At 40.4% G+C, this 15,325-nt stretch overlaps 2 long non-coding RNA genes across 2 annotated transcripts; one reads left to right on the forward strand and one right to left on the reverse strand.

Annotated features, from left to right (window-relative positions):
• Window positions 1-865: 865 nt before the first annotated feature.
• On the reverse strand, window positions 866-2,049 carry LOC129771727 (uncharacterized). The gene is made up of 3 exons (XR_008742463.1): window positions 1,832-2,049; window positions 1,335-1,772; window positions 866-1,278 (listed from the first exon to the last, which is right to left on the reverse strand). It is a non-coding gene; the product is annotated as an uncharacterized LOC129771727 (long non-coding RNA).
• Window positions 2,050-2,857: 808 nt separating this feature from the next.
• Window positions 2,858-3,987, forward strand: LOC129771728 (uncharacterized). Its single transcript, XR_008742464.1, has 3 exons — window positions 2,858-3,036; window positions 3,096-3,530; window positions 3,587-3,987. It is a non-coding gene; the product is annotated as an uncharacterized LOC129771728 (long non-coding RNA).
• The last annotated feature ends 11,338 nt before the right edge of the window (window positions 3,988-15,325 follow it).

Raw genomic sequence — 15,325 nt, forward strand, 5'->3', positions numbered from 1 at the left:
ATTTACGGGCACTTATACGGGTTCTTATACTTATTCGACACTTATACGGGTTTGTAAAACAGGTTTTAATACAATGAATTATTTAGCAGAGTCAGTTGTCAGTAATGATCCCCGATTTTTGAAATTAATCGTTCATCCACTAATCGATTACTTTTCAGCAGTTTGTTATTCGATACGATTAATCGCTCCAAATAATCGATTAATCGTCACTCTGAGAGAAATAATTAGTTAGACCATTTGTTAGAAAGCCATCTGGTATCAAAAAAAAGTTTTCTTTCCGCCTGAAAATCAATTATTATCTTTTACGCTTCCCTAAACTCATAAACGAAGCTCATTTCGAATCGACGGCATTGAGCTTCTTTTAGGAGTTTAGGAGAGCGTCCAAGATAATGATAGATTTTCAGGATAAAACTGCAGCGGCCATACGGTTTTTTTGCTCTGGGTTTGGATCGATTAATCGACGTAAATTATTCGTTCGCTTCGATTATTAGTTGTGCAGTATTCGTTCGATTAATAATCGATTTCTGTAGGAAGTATTCGATTAATCGATTAATCGAACGATTATCGGGGATCACTAGTTGTCAGTCAGACCGCTTTAGAGCTGCTTGTCTAATGCGGCCATCTATTCCTTCCCACATTCCGTTTTGCCTGCCAAGATCGGGTCGATGAAATGTCAACAATCGACCTCAAATGCTGCCACCTTGCAATCGAGTTATCGACCTTTCATATGCATTCATCGAACAACTTGACGCCACTTTTTCGCCAACATGTGCAAGGCGTCGACCTGCTTGCAACGCTGCTTCCAGCACTGCTTGCTGCTTGTTTGTATTGGTTTGTTATTGAAAATGAAAAGGAAATACATTGATCGATTTTAATCATTTTATTTAAAAAAAAAGAATCCATGTATAATAAAAATAAGGTATATAATGGAATCAATGCATCCGGGTTGTCTGGATTGACGATTCAAATCCGACTGAGTACATTGATGAATACCTCCTTGCCCTTGATGACACAGATATGTGGCTGAGGAGGATTCTTCAATGTGCGTGAAGCACGGGATCTCCGATGGGGAAAATTGCTCGAAATACTATCGATGGCCAGGTCCTGCTGCTGTTGCTGTTGATGCTGTTCCCCGGAATAGCACCCTGGACTTAAAGGATACTGCTGCGGGAAAGCTGATGCTGTTGGCTGGTGTGACAGAAGTGGAAATAAGCAATGTGGTGATGAGGGAAATCATCTTTCTCACTCGCCGATTGATTGAGTCGGATGTATTCATAGCTGAAACAAAATAAAATGATTAGTAAGTGAAAAGCAGAAATGAATTCCCTACTCACCAGTTGTATGATCCGGATAAAAATGCGAACATTAAAATATGATGCGATTACGTTCGCTAACCTCGCCTATTTTCATTTTACTATACTACGGAATCAGTGCATTCGGGTTCCTCCGGGGTGGTAATTCAGCTGAGCAAGTTGATAAATACCTCCTTGTCGTTGAGTTTTCGTGTCTGAAGAGAATTTTTGAATGTGCGCGAAGCACGGAACCTCTAATGGGGAAAGTTCTTCGCAATACCATACCATGGTCAAATTCTGCTGCTGCTGCTGTTGATGCTGTCCCCCGGCATTGCCAACAGGGGTTGGAGGTTACTGCTGCAGGAAAACGGATGTTGTTGGCTGCTGTGATAGAAGTGGAAATTCGCACTGTGGTGATGGGAGAAATCATCTTTCTCACTTACCGATTGATGGAAGCAAACGAGTCGAATGTATTCATAACTGATAAGACAAGATAAAATAATTAATAATTAAAAAGCCGAAATATATTTCATACTCACCAGTGGTATGATCCATTTGTTTTTGTTTGAGATGACAGTTTAGCGGAGTGGAAAAAAGAACCACCAGTGATGCCATTTGGTTTGTTTAATTATTCAGTATTTTCGACTAACGAACTATCCGCGTTGACGATATTGGGTAATAGGCATGACAGTATGGATTTGCAGAAGGAATCAATACACTTTTAAAATGAAAATTATGAATGAACATGATTTTTCCTTAATCAAATTAGTACTCTATGTAAATGAAAATCATCATTGCCTGCAAGTGGTGAAAAAACGTCATAAAAAATATGTTTTGAGATAATTTTATATTATAATGACAAGTTTTTTTGAAAATATCTGAACGTCTATAGAAAATAATTCAAATTAGGGTCATGACAACGTACTTTAAGTAGAAAAAATTATGCCAAGAAAAAAATTTCATACAAATTTTAGCAAATATTAACTGATTCGGGCCGACTAATATGATAGAGAATAGTTTGCGTCATACAAACTAATGCTGTATCCAGATGTCGATACCTAATCGTCGTCATCGTGAATAGGTAACAGCGTTACGGTCGTTGTTAGGTCGATGTTTTTTTCGTCGATTGGATTGTGGGTAACCACCCACAATCCAATCGACGAAAAAAACATCGACCTAACAACGACCGTAACGCTGTTACCTATTCACGATAACGACGATTAGGTATCGACATCTGGATACGGCATTAGTTTGTATGAGGCAAGCTATTCTCTATCATATTAGTCGGCCCGAATCAGTTTATATTTGCTAAAATTTGTATGAATTTTTTTTCTTGGTATAATTTTTTCTACTTAAAGTACGTTGTCATGACCATAACTTGAATTATTTTCTATAGACGTTCGGATATTCTCAAAAAATTTTGTCATTATAATATAAAATTATCTCAAAACATATTTTTTTATGACATTTTTTCACCACTTGCAGGCAATGGTGATTTTCACTTACATAGAGTACTAATTTGATTAAGGAAAAATCATGTTCATTCATAATTTTCATTTTAAAAGTGTATTCATTCCTTCTGCAAATCCATACTGTCATGCCTATTCCCCAATATCGCCAACGCGGATAGTTCGTTAGTCGAAAATACTGAATAATTAAACAAACCAAATGGCATCACTGGTGGTTCTTTTTTCCACTCCGCTATACTGTCATCTCAAACAAAAACAAATGGATCATACAACTGGTGAGTATGAAATATATTTCGGCTTTTTAATTATTAATTATTTTATCTTGTCTTATCAGCTATGAATACATTCGACTCGTTTGCTTCCATCAATCGGTAAGTGAGAAAGATGATTTCTCCCATCACCACAGTGCGGATTTCCACTTCTATCACAGCAGCCAACAACATCCGTTTTCCTGCAGCAGTAACCTCCAACCCCTGTTGCCAATGCCGGGGGACAGCATTAACAGCAGCAGCAGAATTTGACCATGGTATGGTATTGCGAAGAACTTTCCCCATTAGAGGTTCCGTGCTTCGCGCACATTCAAAAATCCTCTTCAGACACGAAAACTCAACGACAAGGAGGTATTTATCAACTTGCTCAGCTGAATTACCACTCCGGAGGAACCCGAATGCACTGATTCCGTTGTATAGTAGAATGAAAACAGGCGAGGTAAGCGAACGTAATCGCATGATATTTTAATGTTCGCATTTTTATCCGGATCATACAACTGGTGAGTAGGGAATTCATTTCTGCTTTTCACTTACTAATCATTTTATTTTGTTTCAGCTATGAATACATCCGACTCAATCAATCGGCGAGTGAGAAAGATGATTTCCCTCATCACCACATTGCTTATTTCTACTTCTGTCACACCAGCCAACAGCATCAGCTTTCCCGCAGCAGTATCCTTTAAGACCAGGGTGCTATTCCGGGGAACAGCATCAACAGCAACAGTATCAGGACCTGGCCATCGATAGTATTTCGAGCAATTTTCCCCATCGGAGATCCCGTGCTTCACGCACATTGCAGAATCCTCCTCAGCCACATATCTGTGTCATCAAGGGCAAGGAGGTATTCATCAATGTACTCAGTCGGATTTGAATCGTCAATCCAGACAACCCGGATGCACCGATTCCATTATATACATTATTATTTTTATTATACATGGATTTTTATTATTTTTTTCAATAAAATGATTAAAATCGATCAATGTATTTCCTTTTCATGTTTCATAACAAACCAATACAAACAAGAGACGATCAGTGTTGGAAGCAGCGTTACATGCAGGTCGACGCCTTGCACATGTTGGCAAAAAAGTGGCGTCAAGTTGTTCGATGAATGCATATGAAAGGTCGATAAATCGATTGCAAGGTGGCAGCATTTGAGGTCGATTGTTGACATTTCATCGACCCGATCTTGGCAGGCAAAACGGATTGTGGGCATTGAGATCGTTTGTACTGATCACGTAACGCTGCTGCCTCGTCTGCTGCTTCTGGATAGCCTTCTGCACCGCTCAACGGATAACCTCGCAGAAAGTGGTTGGGCGATAATGCTCCTTCATCAGCGGACTCCTGCGGAACGTAAGTTAACGGTCTCGAATTTATAGCATCTTCTGCTTCGGCCAAGACAGTTAACAGTATTTCGTCAGTCAGTCGTCGACCATCATCTAAAACTGACAATGCCTGTTTCGTAGACCGAACTAAACGTTCCCACGCCCCTCCCATGTGGGGCGCGGGCGGAAGCTCCATTTCGTTCTTGCGTCAGTATACACTTCGCAGTAATCCTTTAAAATGGTCTTCAATAATTCCTCACTCGCAGCGACAAAATTTGTTCCTTGATCGGAGAAAAATTCCCTTTATCCTTCTTCTACGGCCTTTTCGGTGTGATCTCGAGGTGGATTGCTCTCGTGGTCAGGCACGTGAACAACGCAACCCATTGCTTCTCCGATCGACGCCCTACTGAAACAATAATTGGTCCAAAGAAATCTACACCTGTGAAGCTGAAGGGACATAGATTTGATGTAACTGTTTGCGCTGGCAATGGAGTCATTCTTAGAATCTGCAGCGTTTTATCTTACACCAAATACAAGCCTTCATCACCTTACTCAATTCCATGCGGATGTTCTGGCTGTAAAATCTTTGCCTCAATTCATCTACTTCTGTTTCTCGCCCAGTGTGTCCCATCTTATGATGGTAATGTTCAATCAATTTACGTGTAATGAGGTGACCTTTCGGAAGTACAATCGGAAAACGAAGCTCGAACGGAATGAACTCAACGGGGTTTGTTCGACCTTCCATTCGAATGATTCCAAATTCGTTCATAATCGGATAGAGCTTAACTGCTGCTCCTTTCAATTTTCATAGAACTACTGCAATCATCCTGCCGGATTTTGGTAAAAACTCGCACCTCATCTGGAAATGCTTCTACTTGCGCCATTTTCCAGAGGATCCTTTCCGCAACCTGATATTCTTCCCTTGTTAGCGATTTTTGAATTGATGGTAACGATATCAGCGCCATCGCTTTAATCTCCGATGTAGCTGGAACTACTACGATTGGTTTGCCCTTGTGTTTCGCACGAATGTTGTAACTAAATCGATTGACACATGCGAGTGTTCTGATCAGCACGTTCCATTTCGTTATTCTTGAAATATAAGTGGTCCTTGAATCTCAATCGTATGTAGCAGAAACGTTGCTCGTAATTCATCCTGTAAATCCGCTGTTTTTGGTAACTGCTGCGGCCAGTTCATACTTGATTCATATAAAACTTTTGGTCCTCGGAACCAAGGACTTTCCTCTCCAATGTGTGGATCAACCTTCCACTTTGTTAGATGGTCCGCCATGTTGCCTTTGGCTTTTACCCAATTCCATTGCGAAGGCTTTGATCGACTGATGAACTCTCCAATTCGGAATGCAACAAAGCTTTTATATTTTCGTTGTTCGGAAATGATCCAAGAATGGACGGTGCTAGAATCAGTCCAATAGAATATATCTTTTACTAGGAAATTGTGGTTTTCTTTGATCGATTCTACTAGCCGAACACCAAGGACTGCGGCCATTAGTTCGAGTCGAGGTATTGATACAAGCTTCAATGGCGTTACCTTCGATTTGGCTTGAACTAGTGCACAACGAGGGACTCGTCCCGCCATTATTCTGAAGTATCCGGCGCATCCATACGCGCTTTCACTCGCGTCTACAAAAATATGTAGCTGTAATGAATTGTAATCCAGCATCAGTCCATCACCGAAATAATATCTTGGGATTTCAACCTTCGCCACGTTCACTAGATGCTTCTTCCAGCGCTTCACGTCTACAGCTGCTTGCACATTGAAGGTTTGATCCCAATCGCATCCTGATCTCCAAAGGGTTTGTATCAAAACTTTTCTAAAAAACGTAAACGGTGTTATGAAACCCAATGGATCAAACAAGCTCATTACGCAGCTTAGCACGATGCGTTTAGTAGGTACACGCTCTTCGTACACATATGGTGATAAGTCATTTCTGTGAAGTTCTCGCTGGGAAGGGAAATCCCTCGATATCAAAGTACGTCTCACTAGTACGAAGGCCCAAGAGGAAAGAGCCGAGTCATGGTTGTACATGTAAACTAAAGCATCGCCTGCTATTAGGTACAAGTAGTCGTACGTCATGTTCAATTCGGTTGACACTTCTGTAAAATCAATAAGCTCATTTCACATTGCTGTTGCTGACTAATGGTCAGCTGCATCCCAATAGGAAGTAGCCCGTGTCGGGCACACGTATAGAGCATCGAAGACTGCAACATACCAATTATGAGAACACTTGTAATACTAACCTCGAGCCAACCGCGAGTAATCGGTTACATATTACTAACATAGTTGTAAGACAAAAATTGTCAAAATATTGGACTCCCGGCCCCGTCAGGCTAACGCCACATGTGCCTTAATAAAAAATATATTTTGGAAAAAAAAAATGTATTTGTAACGAAGAACATAATCTATTACAAAAAACATCGATGCATTCTAAAATAATATTCGACGTGGTAAACAATTGAATTGCATAACATAATTGCGTAGTTCTACGTCGAAAATATGCGGTCGTGTCCTAGATACAACCCCTTAATTTTTTTCCAAACTTTTCATCCGTTTCATTGCTAAGGGTAAACTGTCTGGAAATCGAGGATCTTTTTCTTTCCAAAGCAGTCCAGTCATGAACCGCTCTCCAACTCGAACTGTTGTTTTTTCCGAGAATTCCCGAGCTCTTCCTTCATCTTTAGATTCCGGTAATATTTGAGCGGAGATGCCATTTTCATCCAGTGAACACTGCGCCTTAAGAAGGTTGTGGAGTTTTTCGTTAGTTAGACCCACACACGAGTGTTGTCCATCGAAGCTTCCAATCTCCTCTGCGTCTTTTGGGCCATAGACGGTCCAACCTAATTTCGAGCGAACTGCTATGGGTTCACCTGGTGATTCCAACGGGGCGAACAAGTGAATATGCTTGAGACCGATAAGAATCATCGATGTAGCCTGATCCTAATCCATCATGGGTATACCTTTCAAATGTCGGTACTTATCTGCTATTTTCTCGAATCCTAATGTCTTCATGGAAGTTTCAAATTGTCCACCGTGTGTACGTTTTGGATTACCAACTTTTCCTGCGTGTCTCGAGCTGCGATTGTCAAGTGAATTCTCTGTGAGTCTTTCTCCAATCTGGATACTCCTGCTGTCCACGTGACACGAAGAGGTTGTGTACCCTTGCACTTCAGTTGCTTGATTATCGAACTGTCCACTAATGTATAGGATGACCCCTCGTCCAGAAATGCAATTGCTTCTATTGATCTGTCTCCGTTAGACAAAATGATTGGTGCCATGCGAAAGAGGATCGAGTTTCTTGCTGCATATCCATGTTTTTTTTTATAGAGGTGAGGAACGCTCTGCCAGCCTTATCTGGGAAGGGATAACCCAGACGTCGAGTGGGGATCAAACCCACAAAAACCAAGCCCTCTACTCGTAGCCTCATTCCCCCCCCCCCCCGGGACCACATCTATGCGACTACTTCAGGGGGCGGCTGTGCTCATGCACTTCACGAGTTTTCAACGCTAACTAGCGTTGATCCTTCCCTTTTTCTCTGTATATCTCATTTACGAATCCGTTGTACTCCGCCACGCACATCCGTTGCACAGGATTTCCTTTTACCCGTCGAGACGTGTACCGATTAGGAATTGCCCTACAACTTGACGCGCAACCCGTCACAGTCACCCTCGCGGGGTTTCTCACCTGTCGAGACGTGAACCGATTAGGAAGCGGCCTCCAACTTGACGCGCGCCCCGTCACAGCCGCCCTCGCAGGATTTCTCTTCCCAACGGAGCGCCGATTAGGCAGTGCCCTCCAACATAACGCGCACTCCGTCCATGTGTGTTGCAGCTAAACTGCTCCGCTACTCGATGAAGTAGGGTGTTGTGACACTATCCGCATTGTTCTACTGCACAACGTATGGTTAGCTTAAATTTTGATTCCCCATGTGCGTTCGGACAAATTGAACATAGTTGCCACTTTTCGACCGCATCCCATCTCTGAGGAACACTCAGCCTACGGAAATTCTCACAGTTTCGTAGTCGGTGATTAGTATGACCACACATCGGGCACGGAATACGTTCGGTTCTTCCTGTCTTTCCCACTCTACAGTCGACTCTCACGGATCCATAGTGTGCATAAACGTTACTTTCTTGCTCTCTTCTTTTATTTGCCTTCATTTTTTCCCGTTCGATTAATTCCAGATTGTGAAGCGTTATCCTCCAAACTAGCTACTTCACACGCTGCGGAGACGATATCTGACAAACAATCTGCTAGTGTTTGCAAGGTCACTCTTCCACACTGTCGTTTATATCGAACCCAAAAAATTTTGGTACTTGCAGGAAGTTTTTCCACGAGTTCCTGGATCAACATAGGGTTGACCATATGATCCACAAGATTCGTAGCTTCGAGGTGGTCGCAGAGTTGTTGTACAAGCACACCAAAATTAATGAACGATCCCAGTTTATCCGACTTCGGTGGATCTGATTTACGAACTTTCGCCAAAAGTGTATTTAGAAGCTGCTCTGGTCGTCCGTAAAGCATTCGCAGAGTCTCCATAACTTTCGGTACGGAGTCGGGTAGCAAAAGTCGGCTACTTACTGCATCTCTCGCTGGCCCTCTTAAGCTCTGCTGTAGACGGGCTAAATTTTCCAAATTAGAGAATCCACAAGCTTTCGTCGATGTCTCAAAGCTGCTGAAGAACATCGGCCAATCACCAATCAGTCACGTGCATTTTGATCATTTTTCGGTTTTTCCTGCAAATGCGTTGATTCGAAGGAGGCCCGTGAGCTTTCAGGTGCTTTCAGGTGAGCTTTAAGCCTGATTTAGACGATGCCAGTCAGCGCTCTAGTTGAGGTATCCAGTGAACAGAGAACAGACACTCTGTCCAAGTTAAGGCTGATTTAGACGATGCCAGTCAGCGCTCTAGTTGAAGTATCCAGTGAACAGAGAACAGACACTCTGTTCAAGTTAGAGGCCAATTATTTGTTTGATACTGGTACAAGTAACTTGAACAGAGTGTCTGTTCTCTATTCACTGGATACTTCAACTAGAGCGCTGACTGTCATCGTCTAAATCAGCCTTTACTTGTACCAGTATCGAACAAGTAATTGGCCTCTAACTTGAACAGAGTGTCTGTTCTCTATTCACTGGATACTTCAACTAGAGCGCTGACTGGCATTGTCTAAATCAGCCTTAAATGACAAACGTATGGCACGACTGGCTTCTATGGAATCGTTGTCAGCTGAGTTATGGACAGTTATCAGTTGTTTTTTTTATAAATTCGTTTATTTTTACAGGCTCAGTTACATAAGTTTAAAGGAGCCGAAATCTTAAATATATTTTTAAAACTATATATATGAACAATTTTCTTAAATCTATGGTTAGTAATGTGGGAAACCGATCACTCGCGGGGGACTCGAGATTAAAAGGGTGACATATTTTTCTCAGGAAAAGGATGGGGTATAAGGAAATTATTACAATGTTGATAATCACACACACTCAATTCTTAAATCTATTCGTACATCTGTTGTGAATTAACATTTCATTCTCCTGTTTATAGCAAGAGACAAATTACTCACAAAGGAAGAAATGGAGGGTATAAGGATATAAGGATAATCACACACGAAAATCGATAGATTTAAGGAAAACATATATTTGGGACATGTAATCAAGGTCTAACCGAGCCAACACATCTCTCACCGGCACATTGGGCTGCCTTCCTCTAGCCCGAAGGGAGTTCTCTAAATTCGATCTGGCAACAAGATACACCTCACACGACCAAACAACGTGTTCGATGTCGTGGTAACCTCGGCCACAAACGCAGATATTGCTGCCGGCCAAATTGAAACGAAAGAGTAGCGCGTCTTTCCGGCCACTTCTAGTTTTTTCCCTTTGATCAAGTTTTTAAATTGATTTTCAAGGTCCAAATACGATTGAAAATTTTCAATGGTTCCACGTTTCCGAAAAGCTTTGAATGCGTTCGATTTATCCTGATAAAGCTTGGAACATTGGCTATCCCGCCATGGATTGGGAGGCCTTCGACGAATAGTGGAGCCTGGGATGGGTTTCGTTTGAGCGCGAACCGCGCTGTCATAGATCAAACGAGAAAGGAAGTTATACTCCTCCAATGGAGGTAAACCATCTCTGGAATTGATGGCTAGAGCAATCGCGTCCGCATTTTTTTTCCAGTCAATGTGTCTTGTGAGGTCATATGCCATGTTTATAGATTCAGAAGAATTCGACCCAATGGTGATGGAAATTTTGATTGGCAAGTGATCACTACCGTTGGGGTCCTGGATTACATTCCACTTGCAATCTAACGATGATGAATTCGAGCAAAGCGAGAGGTCAAGAGCACTTGGGTTAGCAGGAGGTTTAGGTACACGTGTTGTTTCCCCAGTGTTCAAAACGGTCATATTGAAGCTGCTACAAATATATCATCGATGAACGATTGTCGTCGTACTGTTCCCCCCAGGCAGTTCCGTGAGAGTTGAAGTCTCCCAAGATCAATCGTGGCTCAGGAAGGAGTGAGCACATGTCAACAAGTTGCTTGCGGCTAACCGCAGCTCTCGGAGGCCAATACAAGCTGACAATACAGAGGTCTTTTCCTCTGATGTTTGCATGACAAGCAACAGCTTCAGTCCCTCCAATAGTCCCTCAATTCGAAAAAATGAGTGGCACTTATTGTTATCAGTTGTTGAACTTACAGTATTGCTTAATAAAACGACTCCATGACGTCACAAAATGAATGCCCTGGAAACTGTTTTTTTTGGACTTTAAATTTCCTTCATGCTGAGGAACAACACAAAATGCTTTTGATGTTTGAATAGAAATATGAAATTTGTATTTCATGTCTAAAGAAAACACGACACTACTATAGAATAAGCAGATAAATTGGAAAAAAAACCTTTTGATTTTTCAAAGATCGATTCAGCAAAAATCGATTCTTTGGAACCGATTTTATCAATGGATCGATATCTACGCCGTTTGGAGAATCGATTCGACAAGATCGATCTTTTCATAAAGATCGCCCAATCCTAGTAGAAAAGAATATTTGACGGAGACGGGCGGTTCATTGGGGTTTTGTCTGGGCTTTGTGTCTCGGCTTTTGTTTTGATTTTGGTTGTATTCTTTATGCCAACATATCTCTTAGTTCCAAATTTCGTAGTCAAAATCATTCGCGACTAGCTGAGAAAAATAACCTATTATTGTTGAATAAGGGTCGGGTCGGGGAGAATTCTGTTTTATGAAGGATCCATTCACCGTGCATTTTAGTTTTGATGAAGAATCAATGTAAACACTATTTTCTTCTATATTTGATACGCAGCCTCAAAAAACCTATATGAAGCTGCGATTGTACGGTAAAACAGGAGAAAACCCCATGCAACAAGTATTTTAAACACTAAAATCTCAAAAACGTTTTTGCCACTTTTCTTCGTAGGAACGCTGATGGAGAGTTAATTGCTTCGGATGTAGACAAACAAAAACGTCAAAACGAAACTTTAAAAGGATTTTGATCGCAACCATGCCCCATATCAAAGCTTTTATACTATTTTTGGTAACATAAATGCAAAAGTGGGGTATTTTCCCACTATTTCGAAAAAATATTGGAACATATTTCAAAAATGCACGGTGAATGGCGACTTACCGGTATAGGATATATTTTTTTAATATCGTTATCATTCATATTAATTTTCTTGAATTGATATTTGTTGTAACTCCTAAATATATAGTTTTATCGTAATCACATATTTGAAGAAGTTGTTGGAAACTATAAGCAAATTCGTAAAATTTCATGGGAATAACACGGCAAACATATCAAAAGAGCCTATTTACTATGAAAAAGACAATAAATTATAAATATTTTTTTAAATATCTGGATGACTGCTGTATTTAGGAGGAGTTTGATAATGAACTTTTTTTTTGTTTGAAATCAAAAATTGTGCCAAAAATTCATTGTTAACAAACAAAAATTCAAAGCTTCGAAAATTCGTTAATATTCGATGTTTATAAAAGGTAGTCAAAAATAGTTTTACCATCTTGGAATTTTTTTTTGAATTTTCTACATGATTTCTATTTCATATGAAAAAACAGGAAGTGGGTTATATCTATGGTATAACCGCAATGGGGACGTAGGACTATCGTTGATTTAGTGATCATTTGTTTGAAGTTGAATCTGAATTCATTCTGAATGAATGAATAAATGAATATTTGGGGGACTTCGAAAACGAGAGCGTTACGTTGGAGGTACAAGGTTTTATGCATCCAATATTGGATACGAAAATGTCCTACTGATGGGGAAGAATAATCTTCAGAAGCTTTCCTGCTAATTGCACTTGATTGAAAAATCACAGAACTAAATGTATTTGGTCGCAGTATTATATGTTTAGAAAACATTAAAATAAATTCGTTTGCTTGCATGTAATTTTCAATTCCAAGGGGAACTGGCTGATTATTTTGCAGCAACGACATCTTTCCGGATTCTCCTCGATTCTTCTCGAAATTCACCAGTGGTTGATGCTAACTCGATAACCACCTGTTGATTGCACTTGATTGAAAAATCACACAATTAATTGTATTTGGTCGCAGTATTAAATGAATGGAAAACATTACAATAAACTCTTTCGCTTGAATATAATTTTCAAGTCCAAGTGGGACTGGCAGATTATTTTACAGCAACGATCACTTCATTCCGGATTCTTCTCGATAACCAGCGAACGTAAAGAGTTGCACACGTGTATGCGTGTGGCAGTTGCTTCCATACCTCAAGCGGAACCAATTTTCGATGCTGGTACTCTCTCGGTCGTCTTCTCTTCTCCTTCTGATTGATCGGCTTTTCTGCCCTCACTCACAGTTCCAAACAAACTGCATCTCTTTCAGATCAGGTCAGGCCAGGTAATAAATCCCTCGATCCCTCGCCGTCCAGCTCGTTCAATTACGATGTTGCCTTTTCGATGTCCTCACGAAAAATGAATACGTTTCACCATCAGAATATCGCTTATATATGTTTTTTGTGCGTGTAATTGAATGGAGAGAAGGTGTGGTGTACGATGGCAATTCGGAAGGCAAACTAGAGGGGAATGAACTCTCTGAGATTGAAACTTTCGGCAACTGAGCATTAATCGATTGAAAATTATATAATTTTCACGATGCGAAACATTTTCCGTTGCGCGCGCATACAATATTGGATACAAAAATTTTCTACTTATGGGGAAGAATAATTTTCAGAAGCTTTCCTGTTAATTGCGATTGATTGAAAAACCACAAAACCAAATGTATTTGGTTGCAGTGTTATATGGATAGAAAACATTAGAATAAACTCTTTCGCATCAATGTATTTTTCAATTTCCAGGGGAACTGGTAGAGTATTTTTCAGCAACGATTAGATTTTTCCAGATTTTCTTCGATACTCGAAGCCCACCAGTGGTTAATGCTAACTAGATAACCACCTGTCAATAGCACTTGATTGAAAAATATTTAGTCGCAGTGTTACATGGATAAAAAACATTAAAATGAACTCTTTCGCATGAATGTATTTTTCAGTAACGATTGGATCTTTCCGGAGCTTTATCGATGCTGAATGGCATCCAAAAGAAGAGTTCCGCGCGTGGATGTGTGTGTGGCGGCTGCTCCGATCTCTTCCCGGGGAACCGTTAGTGACATCACTCTCCTCCTGATGGATTCTCTTCTGGCCTAAGGTACACAAACAGGCTCTTGGTGACACCGTTCATCCGCGCTTTCATGATAAACGAAGAGCTTCACCACAAAAGCGACAACATGCTCCAATCGCTGTTCAATTATAACTGAGTGGACTTCTAAGCGGCGCTCGCTTATATACCGATTGATGATTTTAATAGCCTGTTTTGAAAGCAATTTTAAGACTATTGAAACAAGTTTTTGGATCAAAAAGTAACAAGTATATAACGCGTAGACATTTTATCTTTCGAATGAAGTGTTCATCATACCGGTTCGTTCAGTTGTTTAGGAGCTATTACTGCTCAAAATCTCGGTCTCCGGCGTAACGCTTTTGTTTTCGAAACTTTGATTTTACACCCCGGTATAGAAATGAAAGACGTAGTCCTACGTCAAAAAATTTCAAATTGCAAATTAAAGTTTCTTGTCGTAAATAGAAAAAGAGTATTAATTTCAGTATATTTTTTTTCACGTTTAAACATCAATACTCTAAAACTTTTTCTAAGACACTATTTCGGTACGACTCATAGTTTTTGAGATATAAATGATCAGAGATTTATCCTACTAAAATCGATACGTCCTATTGAAAAGTTACACTTGAGTCAACATATTTCCAATTGCTGTGGAAAACTCATATTTCCTTCAACCCTAACGGAATACAAACTTTCATTCGAATCAGGAATACTCATGTTTCGTCATTTGTCGATATGATTTGGAATTGCTCCTATCAGTTTAGTTGTGGTTCACCATGTGTCTCCAGCGGATTACTCCGGACGCCATCTCCAGCATTTGCGACAACGGTTCAGAACCTCACACATCGGGAGCGGCCCGTAATCTACGGTAATGATAGCGCCGATAATTATTGGTGCATCAGTATGCGCATGCAGAAACTGAATTATACAATTTTCCTTCTCTACATATTTTCCACTTGCCGCTGCCCATAATGGGTTGAACCATTTAAATAATATTATTCAATGATTTTCATTGAATTTTTTAAAATTTAGTACTGGTTGTAGGCATGTTGATTCGAAAGAGGGCATTGCAAATAAAAACTGTTGTAGGTGGCGACACCATGAGTAACATTAAATAAACCACACTTGACGTGACGGTGCTGCTGTAAGCATTGACTGCATGTGTGAATTGGTCGAGACGGTGACGGAACGTGGACGTTCTTTTCCATAACGTTCTATGTGAATCGCACATTATTCTTTTCTGCAAATCCTACCGGTCGTTTTCGTTGAACATATGCTGACGGGTCGTTACGTTGCCGGTGTATGTGAATGTT

The sequence above is a fragment of the Toxorhynchites rutilus genome, chromosome 2 (assembly GCF_029784135.1).
Source record: "Toxorhynchites rutilus septentrionalis strain SRP chromosome 2, ASM2978413v1, whole genome shotgun sequence".
Classification (NCBI taxonomy): domain Eukaryota; kingdom Metazoa; phylum Arthropoda; class Insecta; order Diptera; family Culicidae; genus Toxorhynchites; species Toxorhynchites rutilus.